Below are 13,950 nucleotides of genomic sequence, written 5' to 3'. Positions count from 1 at the left end.
ATTTAAGAGAGAGAATATTTTCTTTAAAGACAAGATTCTGCCTGCTCAGCCTTCCCTTGTCTATCCCTTTGCTCATCTAAAAAGATGATCATGACACATCTTCATAAAACCTTAGGATGTTATGAATAACACATAAATTGGAACAATTCTTTGTATACATTGATGTTTCACTTTTTTTGACAACCAGATGAACTCTATGAACTTCCCATGTCCTAGAAAAATATATACAGCCATGTGCCTACAAAATTTTCTGTGAAGCTTGAGAGACTTATAGACCTTCTAGCTATTCAAGATGCTCAGTAAAGTCCTTGTGAGGGTGTGAGCAGGGCAGAGATTTCTTAGGCTTTTGTGAAAGCTTAAAAGGAATAAGTGTAAAAGAGAAGGGATCTACCATCTTGCCTAATGCATAAAATATGGCAGGCTATCTAGATTCAAACCCACCTTTTTCTAGTTCCGAGACCGAGGCTACTCTTACTATACATATGCAAGGTGAATGTAATTATAAATGTACATAATTAGCATTAGATGTAATTCTCCAGCTTATTTCTCCAGTCAAAGCAAAAATTCAAGTTTCCTATTTTGTTCCTAAGGTTGTAATTATATTTTTTCCAATCAAAAAGATTCTAGAAACAAAACACATCATTTTACTATAATAGCATTTCCTCCATTAAATTGGGATGCTTTTCTCCCCACCCCAAAAAATATTATTTGAGGCATAAATTTTGAAGCAACTTTATTGTCTTAGAGAAAAAAGTATTTTTTTAGAGTTTAATTAAAGAACAAATTATTGTAAAGTAAGTCTTTGTTGGAGAGTATGCAAAATGGAAATATATTATTATATTTTATGTAATTATGTGAAATACATATTATGTGAAAATTTTTGAAAGAATAGGGAATTAATTGTGTTATGTTGGTAGTAATACAGAGTGTGTTCAAGAGGGAGAAAGAGAAATCCTATATTGTGCAACACATTAGTAAATAGATAAATGCATTAGTTCTCTATTGCTTACAACAAATCATCCCCAAACTTAACTGCTTTATTTTTTAAAATTTCTTTTTTTATGTTTTATTTTATTTTATTTCAAATTTTCATTTAAATTCATTAGTTAACATGAATTGTAATTTTAGTTGCAGGTGTAGAATTAGTGACTCAACACTTCCATGCATTGCCTGGTGCTCATCAAAAGTGCCTTTCTTAATCCCCAACACCTGTTTAACCCATCCCCCCACCCACTTCCCCTCTGGTAACCAGCAGTTCATTCTCTATAGTTAAGAGTCTAAAACTTAGCTGCTTTAAATAACAACTATTTATTTCTTGCGCAGTTTCTGAAGGTAAGGAATTCAGGAGCAACTTAGCAGTATGGTTCTGGGTCAGGTTTTCACATGAGGTTGCAATCAAGACGTCAGTGGGGGCTTCAGTCACCTGACAGCTTGACCAGGGCTTAAGGTTTGTTTTCGAAGATGGCTCACTCACATGGCCATTACTGGAAGCCTCAGGTCCGTGCCACATGAACTCTCCATAAAACTGCTTGAGTATGTTTACTACATGGCAGCTAGCTTCTCCAGTGTGTGTTTTCCAAGAGATACAGAGCAAGAAGGAAGCTACAATGTTTTTTAAGCCCCTGGTCTCTGAAGTCACCCATCACTTCCTATGTATTCTATTTGTAGCCAATATATAACTAATCCAGCTCAAGTCAAAGGGAAGAACATTAAGCAGCACCTCTCAAAGGAAGGAGTACCAAAATATTTTCCCACATGTTTTTAAATTATCACAACACATATAAAACAGATGACATTGAAATTCTACATTTGAACTTTAAAATGTTAATAATAATTTTGCATGAAATTCACTTGACTGTGAGCCCTGTAAAGTTGGAGGGAGTATTTATGATCATTCTCCATTGAATACCTCAGTATATCTCAGAATGACTTGTTTATGATGGGTACTTCCAATTTGTTGTTTGAATGAGTCCATCAATGAAACATGCTAATCTATGGTTCCCCATCCAAAAAAGAGCCCTTTGGAGATACCCCTCTGCCATGTTCATTTCTTCATATTTGCTTAGTCTGGAGTTCCTCCCCTGCTACCCCCAAAATCACATTCATAGTTTAACAAATTTTGAGATAAACATTTCTTTAAAGAACATTATTGTTTAAAACTAAGTATTCTTCATAATGTTGATAAACAATAAAAGCTGATTGATCTTGAGCACTTAAAGTAATAATTTTGGCAATATCAATATTTTTTAATTTTCTCTAGAAGATGTAGCTTGATAATTCAAATTCACCGACTTCTAATTTGAACTGTCACATGCAATGAACAAGATGAGACCTGGAGGTTCTTTGCTGTTTGCATATCAAAGAATGTCCGTGGAGTACTGATGATTTGCAGGATAATTAATCTTTCTGACTTTTACTCCCACCACTGTGCTGAAATTGCTCTTGCTAATGCACCATTGACCTTCTCACTGACAAATTCATTAGACATTCTTCCATCTTCTTTACCTTATTTGAACTTTACTTTAAATTTGCAATTTTTTTCTTACTCCATCCTTCTTAAAGTAATTTATATCAGCCATAAAGTGTTGGATTATGCTGTAGGAATAAACAACCCCCAAATCTCTGTGGTTTCTAACAAGCTTGTTTATTCCTCACTTACATAAGCCTGGTTCTTCTCTACATCATTGCACTTCAGGCCCCAAGCTGATGGAAAAACTTCTCTGTGTTGCACTGTCAGTCATTATGGCAGGAAAAAAGGAGAATTTGGTGACACACATCCAGCCCTTAAAGCTATAGCCCAGAAGTGACCCATCTCACTTCTACTTACATTTATTAGCCAAAGCAAATCAGATAGTCAAGCCTCACTTCAGGGAAGTATGATTATTGCCCTAGGATTCTTCTAGCTGTCCTCATTTCACTCAGATCCTTTCTTCTCTGCTTTCTTGTTCTGTTCAACCTTAAATCCAGTGGATTTCGGGCCTTGACTGTATATAGGATTTATCTGGGGATCTGGCTGAAAATGTAGCTTCCATTTCCTGTTTCAGTTTATATTTTGTATTTTATTTGAGGCACTTTCAATTTTAAGAAAGCTACCCAAAATAGAACCATGGATGTCCATCTCTGAGAGTGGCATACTAAGGGCATAGTAATAGGAGTATCTGCCTGTGGACAGACAATAAAGGGATATACACTGTAGAAAAATTTTAAATGATGATAAAACTGATTTAAATTTAGTCTCCTTTTTATTTTCATGTACTATCAGTTCTAAACAATATCAATGATAAAATATTTTTCCCATAAAATATGTCTTATCGGGGGGCAGGCGCCTGGGTGGCTCATTTGGTTGTCTGACTTCCACTCAGGTCATGATCTCAGAGTCCTGGGATTAAGCCTCAAGGCGGGGCAGGCTCTCTGCTCAGCGGGGAGCCTGCTTCTCCCTCTCCCTCTGCCCCTCCCCCCCACTCATACTCTCTTTCAAATAAATAAATTCTTTTAAAAAGAATATCTTATTGGTGTAAGCTGTAGGCAGTTGTGCTTACTGTCAAGTTTTAATGAAATTTTCAAATTAGCACAATTATTGTCTATATTTTATAAAATGGTATATTTTACATGAAAATTAATTAAGAGAATTCCCAAGTTATATAGTCAGCCATTGACCCATGTGGACTCAGTCACAGACATTCATTTCCAGAGTAAATTCTTAAGGTTCAGAATCATTTTGAACTCCCTTTGAGATTTGTGTCTCCAAAACTTGTGGTATCATATATTCTTGCATTTAAAGTTGATAGCATCTTGATTGTAAAGGTAAAGAAACAGAACGTGAGTTACTTGAGTTCCCATTCTATATGATAGAATAGATATTGGAGTGCGTGTGTGTGTGTGTTTAAAATTTAAAACTGCTAAAGAGTGAACTGCAAAGTGCATTTGTTTGGCAAGAGTAAATTTCAGTTTATACATGAAATATTTTACTCAATTTGATTAGCATCTTATATTTGAAATTAATTATTTTAATTATTAACTTTCATTTTACAGCTAAAGAATGAATCAAGAAAATAATGATAATTACTCATTATCATGATTATGACTTAAAATAATTTTGTCATGTTGAGGAGTAGGGTATTAAAACATTATTCACTCTGGGTTTTAATTATGCTAGATAAGCACTGATCATTGATTTCTGCCTCTGTTACTGCCTTCCACAACCAAACAATCATAACATTCTAAATTTCATTTTAATAATTTTCTCTACTTGGATGTCTAACCGGCTCTAAAAATTCAATATCCAGTAAAAACAAAACTTTGAACTTCCATTCCCCAGCAAACCTACTCTTCTGAGTGTTCCCCATCTCAGTAAGCAGCAGTCTATTATTTTTGATGCTGAAGACAGAAACCTCTGAAATTATCTTTAACTCTAATCTCATTCTTATTCCCAACATTCAAAACAAAACAAGACAAATCCTTCACACATACGTAAGAATTTATATACTTCCCCCATCTCTACCACACTGACCCAAACGGCCATCATCTCTCATGTAGGACAATGTGGGTACCTTTCCACTGTTTTCCCTCTACCCATATTTGCCTCCATACAGTCTATTCTCAACCCAGCACACCAGCTGACCCCCTTCATATTAAATCAGGTTAGGTTATTATTATTTATTTATTTTGCCGAAAACTCCCCCAATGTCTTCTCAACTCATTCGCCCTACCAGACTGGCAGGATGTTTATCTGACCTCTGTCTTTTTGAACTCTTCTGCTATTATTCTTTTCCTCATTCACTCAGATTGAGTCACACTGAAATTCCTAATGTCCCTCAAACACTCCAGAAGTGTTCCCACCTGAAAGCCTCAGCACTTGCCCAGAATGTTCTTCCCACGAACTCGCACAGTCTGTTCCCTCAAGTCTGTCAGGGCTTAGCTGAAGACCCTGTAAGCAAGATCTAATTAAACTACTTCACTACTTTATTTTTTTCCATATTCCTTATCACCATATAATACCATATATATTGTTATATTTGTTTATTTTGTCTCCCCTACTAAAATTTGAGCTTCATAAATGTAGGAATTATTGTCTGTTTTGTTTACTCGCCTACTTCCCAGACTTGAATTTTGTCAGGTACATAGTAGACACTCACTAAACACATAGGGCCGTGACTATATCAATGTAATGAAGATGTGACAGCATTATTTTGAATATAATGAGAAAATAACCTACAGATCATTTCTTAAAAAGAGAGCTCTTGATCTTTCAGAAATCTAAACATAGCATAAAATTATAGTTACTAAAACCATGTGTTATTCTTATTGTAAAAGACAAGTAGAAAGATAAAACATGTGAGAATCCAGAAATAAAATTAACTATAAATTAGAATCTCAAAAGACTTTCTGTTGGACAAATGGCATTGGGATTCGTGGCTGGCAAGACAACTAATAATAACAGGAACTATCATTTATTGAGTGTTTACAATGGGGTGTCACTGTGTTTCATTCAACCATCCCAAGAGCCATGTGAACTAGATATGATAATCATCAGCTCCATTTTACAGTTAGGGAAACAAAGGTACAGAGAGAGTAGGCTCAAAATCATGGAGATAATGAATGGCAGAACCAAGACTTGAACTAAGATGTGTGGTACTCCAAAGCCTACATTTTAAAATTCTAACTCATATTGTAATTTGTTGAGCAAAAATTATATTGAAATACCTACCTCATTCCTTACACACACACAACATTACTACTACAGAAACTACTTTCTTTGCTCATCCAGAAAAAGCAACTACTCATTCACTAAAATTTTATCATGAGATTGCAGTAATTTAGTCCCATGTTCAGACTCCACTTCTCACTCTAGTTCTCCTGCTGTTTCCACCACATCTGCAGTTACTTCCTCCACTGAAGTCTTGAACCCCTCAAAGTCATGCATGAGGGTTGGAATCAACTTCTTCCAAACTTCTGCTCATATTGATATTTTTACCTCTTCCAATGAATCATGAATATTTGTAGTGGCATCTAGAATGGTGATCCTTTCCAGGAGGTTTTCAATTGACTTTGCCCAGATCCATCAGAGGAATCACTATCTATGGTGGCTATAGTCTTACAAAATGCATTTCTTAAATAATGAGACTTGAAAGTTGAAATTACTCCTTGATCCATGGGCTACAGATTGGATGTCATGTTAACAGTCATGAAAACAGCACTCATTTCATTGTCCATCTCCATCAGAGCTCTTGGATGACCGGGTGCATTGGCAATGAGCAGTCATATTTTGGAAGAAAAAAAATTTTTTTTCTGAGCAGTAGGTCTCAACAGTGGGCTTAAAATATTCAGTAAACCATGTGGTAAACAGATGTGCTGTCATCCAGGCTTTGTTGTCCCATTTACAGAGCACAGACAGAGTACATGTAGCATCATTCTTAAAGGCCCTCAGATTTTTGGAGCAGTAAATGATCATTGGCTTCAACTTAAATTCACCAGCTGCATTAGTCCCTTAACAAGAGAGTCAGCCTGTCCTTTGAAGCTTTGATGCCAGACATTGACTTCCTCTCTCAAACCATGAAAGTCCTAGATCACACCTTCTTCCAGACTATTTCATCTACACTGAAAATCTGTGGTTTAGTGTAACCACCTGCATTAATTATCTTAGCTGGATCTTCTGGATCCCTTGCTGTTGCTTCTGCATCAGCACTTGCTCCTTCACCTGGCACTTTTATGTTATGGAGATGACTTTTCCTTAAATCTCATCAGCCAATGGCACTTTTATGTTATGGAGATGACTTTTCCTTAAATCTCATCAGCCAATGGCACTTTTATGTTATGGAGATGACTTTTCCTTAAATCTCATCAGCCAATTCCTGCTAGCTTCAGACTTTCCTTCAGCAGCTTCCTCAGTTCTCTCAGCCTTCACAGAATTGAAGAGAGTTAGGGCCTTGCTCTGGATTAGGCTTTGGTTTAAGGGAATGTTCTTAATTGATCTTCTATCCAGACCATTAAAACTTTCTCCATATCAGCAATAAGGTTATTTTACTTTGTTATGATTTGTGAGTTCACTGGAATAGGACTTTTAATTTCCTTCAAGAACATTTCCTTTGCATTCACAGCTTGGCTAACTGGCACAAGAGGCCTGGCTATCAGCCTATCTCAGTCTTGGACATGCCCTCCTCACTAAGCTGAGTCATTTCTAGCTTTTGATTTAAAGTGAGAGAGGTATGACTTCTCCTTTCACTTGAACACTTCAAGGCCACTGAAGGGTCATTCCTTGGCCTAATTTCAAAGTTGTTGCATCTCAGGGAATAGGGAGGCCTGAGGAGAAGGAGGGAGGCAAACAGTGGTAAATGGAGCAATCAGAACACACACCAACGTTTATTAAGTTTGACATTGTATTTGGTCATGGTTTGTGGCACCCCAAAACAATTAGAGTGATAACCCCATAAATCACTGATTCCAGACCACCATAACAAATATAATATAATGAAAAAGTTTGAAATATTGTGAAAATTACCAAAATGTGACACAGAGACACAAAGTGAGCAAATGCTATTGGAAAAATGGTGCCAACAGACTTGCTCAACGCAGGGCCGCAAATGTTCTATTTGTTAAAAAAAACACAATATCTGAAAAGTGCAATAAAGAAAAATGTAATAAAACAAGATAGGACTATAATGGTATATCAATAAAATTGATGAGTGAGCTATTTAAAAAGATGGCATACATTTTTATCCACGAACATGAAAAGTGTCATTTTTTTAGAGAGAAAATAAGAGATAAATAGTTCATCTAATGCTAACAGTGTCAGTCACTGGGTTTAGGAATTTTCAGTGACAACTTTCTGTATGTCTCTACTGATTGAATTTTCTATGTGAAAAAGCAAGCATTAGGTATATATTTCACTCATATGTGGAATTTAAGAAACAAAACAAATGGACAAAGAAAAAAAGACACAAACAACAACAAAACCGAATCTTAAAAACAGAGAACAAACTCATGGTTGCCAGAGGGGAGATGGATAAGCAGGTGGGATGCATAAAACAGATAAAGGGGATTAAGAAGTACATATTTCCAGTTAAAAAATAAGTCACCAAGATAAAAAATATAGCATAGGCAATACAGTTAATAAGATTGTAATAATGTTGTTTGGCAACAGGTGATGACTACATTTATCATAGTGAGCACTAGGAGATGGATAGTGAATTGTCATGTCATACTGTATACCTGACGTTGGTATAACACTGCATGTTAATTATACTTCAATTAAAAATTACTAATTAAAAAGGAAGGAGGGAGAGAAGGAAGGGAGGGAGGGAGGGAGGAAGGAAGGAAGGAAGGAAAAGAAAGAAAAAGAGAAAGAAAGAAGAAAGAAAGAAAGAAGGAAAGAAAGAAAGAAAGAAAGAAAAAGAGAGAAAGAGAGGAAGAAAGAACTTTAAACAATTTGTGGTAAATTTTAAAAAGGAATTTAGATTTCTTCATCAGGATATCTGTTCTCTTTTGCTAACTGGTAATTAATACATTTTGCCTTTTATAAAAGAAACTGAGTATGTTAAAAATAAAATCAACTTCATTAAAAGTGATGAATAAATATTTTCCTAAAATTTTATTTTGGAAAATAAATGAATCCTACTATGGTTCATATCCATTTATATACTTAAATTCTTTCACTCTAATTTTTCTCAGTTTTGACAAATTGACTTCTCAATTGTGTTCCCCTTAAGTTTATTAAGTGGATAAAATATATCATCGCAAAAATGTACCACAAAGATATACATATCAATCTAAGGGATTCAAAGAGTTAATTTTATATTATAAGCATTTTTAAAAATAAGAATACAGTATGATTAGTTTTCATTAACAATTGATCATTAATAATTATAAGCCAAATAACTTTTCTCCACAAAGGAATGAAGATAAAATTTACAACTATTAAATATCCAAACTTGTTCAGAATATTGAGTCTTCTGCTGATGGCAAAAGAAAGATCCTTTGTTTTTAAGTAAATCGAGTTAATTGGAGTTAAAGGCATCCATCTTACCTTTCCTGTGACCCTTTTCACAATGTGCTCACTGTGTTTATTTCATAAGTAATTAAACCTAACAATCCAGAATATACAATGTAACCTTGTATTATTTTCACAACATTGTTAAGAATTTGTATATTTTGAAAAAACGTGAACTCAAAGAACTACAATTTAACTTCTATATGGCTTATTAGATAAAATAAGCTTTAAGTCATTCTACATTCTGGTATTTTCTCTGACCAAAGTTACAGTCCAATGTAGCCTAAAGATAATAGGTTAAGCTTTGCCTAATTTTTATGAGAAAATTTAATCTCATCCAATTTAACAAGATAGTGGATGCTTAGAATGGATAATTCTAAATCAATTTAAAAGTCATTCTGTTATACATGGATCACATGGCAGATATTATAGTGACAGAGTGCTCTCCCATATCATATAACTGGCAGAATTAAAGTCTTGCCCCATGAGAAAGAGACCAAATTTAGTGTGAAATTGAACACAACAGTCATGAACACTAGTTGAGTTTAGTATTGTGATGCTTTTGTTTGCCATGACAGAAGGCAACAGAATCTTTTTCCTCTCCAAAATCGTTGAACTCCCACCAACAATCACAATAAATAAGTTTTAAACATATGTAAATGGGGATACCCTTGGTACCAGGAAATCACAAAAATGTCCACTTAATTAACAAGTCTTAAGAAAGACGTGTTTCAGCAGTATTTCAACACTTCATAAACACAGTTATCGATACTGCCTGAGGTGGATTAAAATGAGTTGGGTTACTCAAACTCTATTACACTTTTTTTTTCTCCAACAAAATATACAGTTTTTTATAAAAATTACCCCATTTTTTTGTCATTAGTCACTCAAATTTGAAAAACCAACAGCCTACTTTAGCATCCACTTCCACATGATCATTACAGAAAAGAAACAAAGAAAAGAAAGAAGGGACAATGGGAGGAGGAAGAAGAAAAGGAAGGAGGGGTAGAAGACAGGAACGTGGCAGAATGGAAAGAGGGAAAGAAGGAGCAGGCTGAAATAATCCGTGTCACTTACTTTGAGAGAAAGAAGAATTAGTTAGGGTTATTATATTTTAATAATCACATCATTAAAGGTTTGGAAACCTGCTTCTATAAAATTTAGAAATTTGAATAGTTTTGAATTCCCAGGAAATAACCTAGAAACAGCACTGTTTATATTTAATCACTGAATTTTAGGTTTATATTAAAATACTAGAATTTCTAAAATGAAAGTCTTATGCTTAAAATTAAGGGCTACTGCCTTTTTTAAACTAGTATTTATTCACAAAGAATTGTGCCTCTGACTTCTCAATCAGACGATTGTCTAGAATTCCTTCTATGCTTTAATACACATCAATTCCTCTGGTCCTCAAAATTATTAACTACACTTTCCAATGAACATTAATACTAAATAAATATGATTTTTAAAAATAATGTCTATTAATGTTATTAGCAGCTACAGAGATTATTAAAGGTAGACATCAAACTGTTCCATAATTTTAGTGAATTACTCCGCACATTCTCTTTAAAATTCTTAGAGATCTGTAGGAAATATGATCCAACACTAGTTCCTGAAATGTTCTTATAACTAGTAGAGAAAGAGGAACAGCCTCCTAGAAGAGTCTCTTCAGTGTTCATGATTACAAAATATGGTTAATCATTGCCTAAGAATTCATTCTTAAGTATGTTTTGATATATGTAGGTAGAATTTTTTTTTTTTATTTGCTTCTTTCTACTTACAAACATGTATGAGTAGGGAGGGAGAAAAGCCTGATTCTTTTTTTTAAATTTTATTTTATTATATTATGTTAGTCACCATACAGTGCATCATTAGTGTTTGATGTAGTGATCCACGATTCATTGTGTATAACACCCAGTGCTGATTCTATGGAAAAGAGGATTCCACCGTCACTGCATTTCCTAATGATCTCCCTCTAGTGGAGAGCCGGCAGTCTGCACATAAAGCCTGGGAAGGACGGTTTGGGCCACCAGCAGCCTCTGCAGCAGCCTATCTTTCCGAAGCATTCTTATGAAAAATCTAATATGCTCTGAAGAGATTTGTCCAGCTTTTCCTAGATCAGTTAAATCTATTTCTTGCATTATAGCAGAAATGTAAAATATGCACTCTAGTAATAATCAGCTGATGTTAATATAATTGCACATTCATGATGCACATGTCTAATTTTTAAAGCAGACATGAGTTTCTAAATATATAATTTAATATTCATTTCTGCTTTTCTGTGCAAGTTATAAAAAGACTATTAAACTTGTTCAAACTCTGCAAAGAGTTATTATCAAACCTCTACTTGAAAGGTCTACTTTAATACATTTCAAGTTTATCCATTATGTTGCTAGAGTAAGCCATAAACGTAAATCTGTGTTTTAATTAGTGTGTGACTTTTATCTATTTATTTGAGCTCCTGCCTTTCATGCAAAAATGAATTTAATCATATTTATTCCTCGCATGCCTATATAAAGTATTCTGAGGATTATTTATACCTTGCCATAGGAGCTCCCGTTAGACTGAGAAGAGACAAGAGTCCTATTTAGGAGTCTCTGTAGCCACGTCACTTCATAGCGTATTTGAAAAATTCAGCAAATAGTGCCATTACGTTTAACCATTAGGATCCAGATGACAAGTTAACTTTCATTTAGGCAATCTGAAGCTTTCTAGAGGAGTTTAATTTTCTGAGTGGCATGTACTAAGGGAAAAAGAAATACCAAGAGGACTCGAGTTGAACAAAAATGGTATCTTGCAGAACAGCCATGTGGTCACCACCCAATCGGTTGTGCCCATTAGTATGACTATCTTTGATTCTTTGTTACTAGAAAGCTTTTGAAGGATTTCTTTGGGCATAAAATCATTGTCCTTTGGATCTGGATAAAATTCCACATAATAACTTAGACAAGAGAAAATCCACTTGTTCATTACCTAATTGTGAGCTAGTAAAGGGCTGCAAGGGTCCGCTATTGATCTTTGTACTCCCAGTGCCCAGCACATTAGCTGGCTGATAATATGCTCTTACCAGACATTTGTATAATGAATACATTAACTAATGAATATCAAAGTTATGAAAGTTTTCTTCTTCATCACCTTAGTTAAAATTAGAGACATGCCCTTGGTTACATACTGCATTCACTATTAATTAATCAAATGGCTGAAACTTAGAGTAATCAAGTTACTTCCTGAGGCTGTAAGATATGAATTTCTGTCTTTATGCATAGTCCTTAGCATTTGGCTAAGCACAGTTTCTCTTGTCTTCTTCCAGATGATAAAGATCATCATATCATCCTACTTCCTAGTCACAAAATCAGAATTGTTATCATTCTCTGAATCAGGAAAAGATGTTATCCAGTGTTTTAGTGCTATTTACAGAAAGTCTCTTGTCTCTCTCTCTGAGCTCAAAAGTTCATCCCTGTCTTATGTATTGTGATCTCATATCCTTGTTCTCTCACTTTGATTCTACTTATGAATCTTGCCTGAAAAATTTTTTGTTTGTTTCCACACTGCCAAACCTTGCCCATGGGTCCTTTAAACTGAACCTTGGATCAGATCTCCTTCGTGAAACCACGTGAGACTAAAACTTAACTATGCCCAAACAACATAAATTAAATCAGCATGACTCACCATGTTCCAATCATGTATATTAGTGTTTCTAAATTTTTGTGGATTAAGATACCTTGCAAAGACCATATCAGAGCAAATACCTTCAATAGAAGTGTTCAGAATCACCAAAATTAGATAAATAAAGAAATAGAGTTTAATTCTAAGCACTCAAATTATGATATAAGTGCTCCCTTTGTTTAAATATACAACTAATAGGATGTTGAATTTGGAAGATTTTATTAAATTACTAGTGTTTATGCTTTTGTTAAACTATACTATTGAAAAACTCTCGAAGGGCATATTTCTAAAACTGTGCCTCTATGTCTATACAAAGAAATATAGCTTCAAATAATATTTCTAAGTAGAGATGAAAAATATTGGCAACCGATCCTGTTTGCTATCAATAAATTAATATTTGTTATATTAAGGGTATAATTTTAAATTAAATTTAAATTAATTTATAGTTAGTGTTCACTATTGTTTCTCTTATGAGAAAATAAATTAAGAAATATTGTCCATTTCCTACCTCATCTTAGCAGGATTGCAGGTGTTTTAGATCTTTCTAATAAAAATCTCAATAGCTGACTTACTGAGTTCTGTTGTGTACTAGATACTGTCCTGAGACCTTGGCATGTTCTCTTATGCAAAGCATCTCACTTGGTGGTTAAGAGTATAGATTCTGGAATCCAGATTCCTGGGTTCAAACCTCAGCTCCACAATTTAATAATTGTGTGATTTGGGGAAAATTACCTAATATAACTAAACTATAATAATAGAACCTACTTCAAAAATGCATTGTAAGAATATATAAAAAGCATTTAGAAAAATTCCTGGCACCTAGAAAGCATTCACTAAATGTTAGCTAATGTTAACATTCGCAATAACCTGATAAATTTTATTATTCTTATTTTATGAACGAGGGAACTGAAACAAAGAAAATTAAATGACTTGACCATTGCAACACAACTAATATATGGTAAAACATAATTCAAATTCAACAGCTAACTATGCTTTCAGACAAGAAACTAGCCTGCCTCGCAATAATCCAGAAATGTTAAAGTTATTAGGTTTTGCTTCTGGAGTCAGTTGATGCAATCAAATGAATAGTGTTGTAAAGCTCAGGCTTTCAAGGTAAAAAGCACTGGATTTCTCTAGACTAATATGAAGATTAGCACCAACCAAGGAAAGATTTCTGGCAGCGAAATGCTCTTCTGTAAGACTAAGACACATTCCTAGAGTTCGGCTCAGGACCAGAATCAAAATTTCCTTCATGAAAATCTTCATTTAATAAATTCTCTCCAAAGATATGTGTCACT

The 13,950-nt window shown here is 34.4% G+C and overlaps 1 protein-coding gene across 6 annotated transcripts in view; it reads left to right on the top strand.

Annotated features, from left to right (window-relative positions):
* ROBO1 (roundabout guidance receptor 1) overlaps positions 1-13,950 on the top strand; it is a 1,119,036-nt gene that overhangs the window by 659,423 nt on the left and 445,663 nt on the right. The gene's annotated exons all lie outside the window — the stretch shown is intronic.

The sequence above is a fragment of the Phoca vitulina genome, unplaced genomic scaffold (genome assembly GCF_004348235.1).
Source record: "Phoca vitulina isolate PV1807 unplaced genomic scaffold, GSC_HSeal_1.0 scaffold8, whole genome shotgun sequence".
Classification (NCBI taxonomy): Eukaryota; Metazoa; Chordata; class Mammalia; order Carnivora; family Phocidae; genus Phoca; species Phoca vitulina.
Note: the sequence above shows the minus strand (reverse complement) of the source record. Positions and strands in the feature narration are given on the sequence as shown.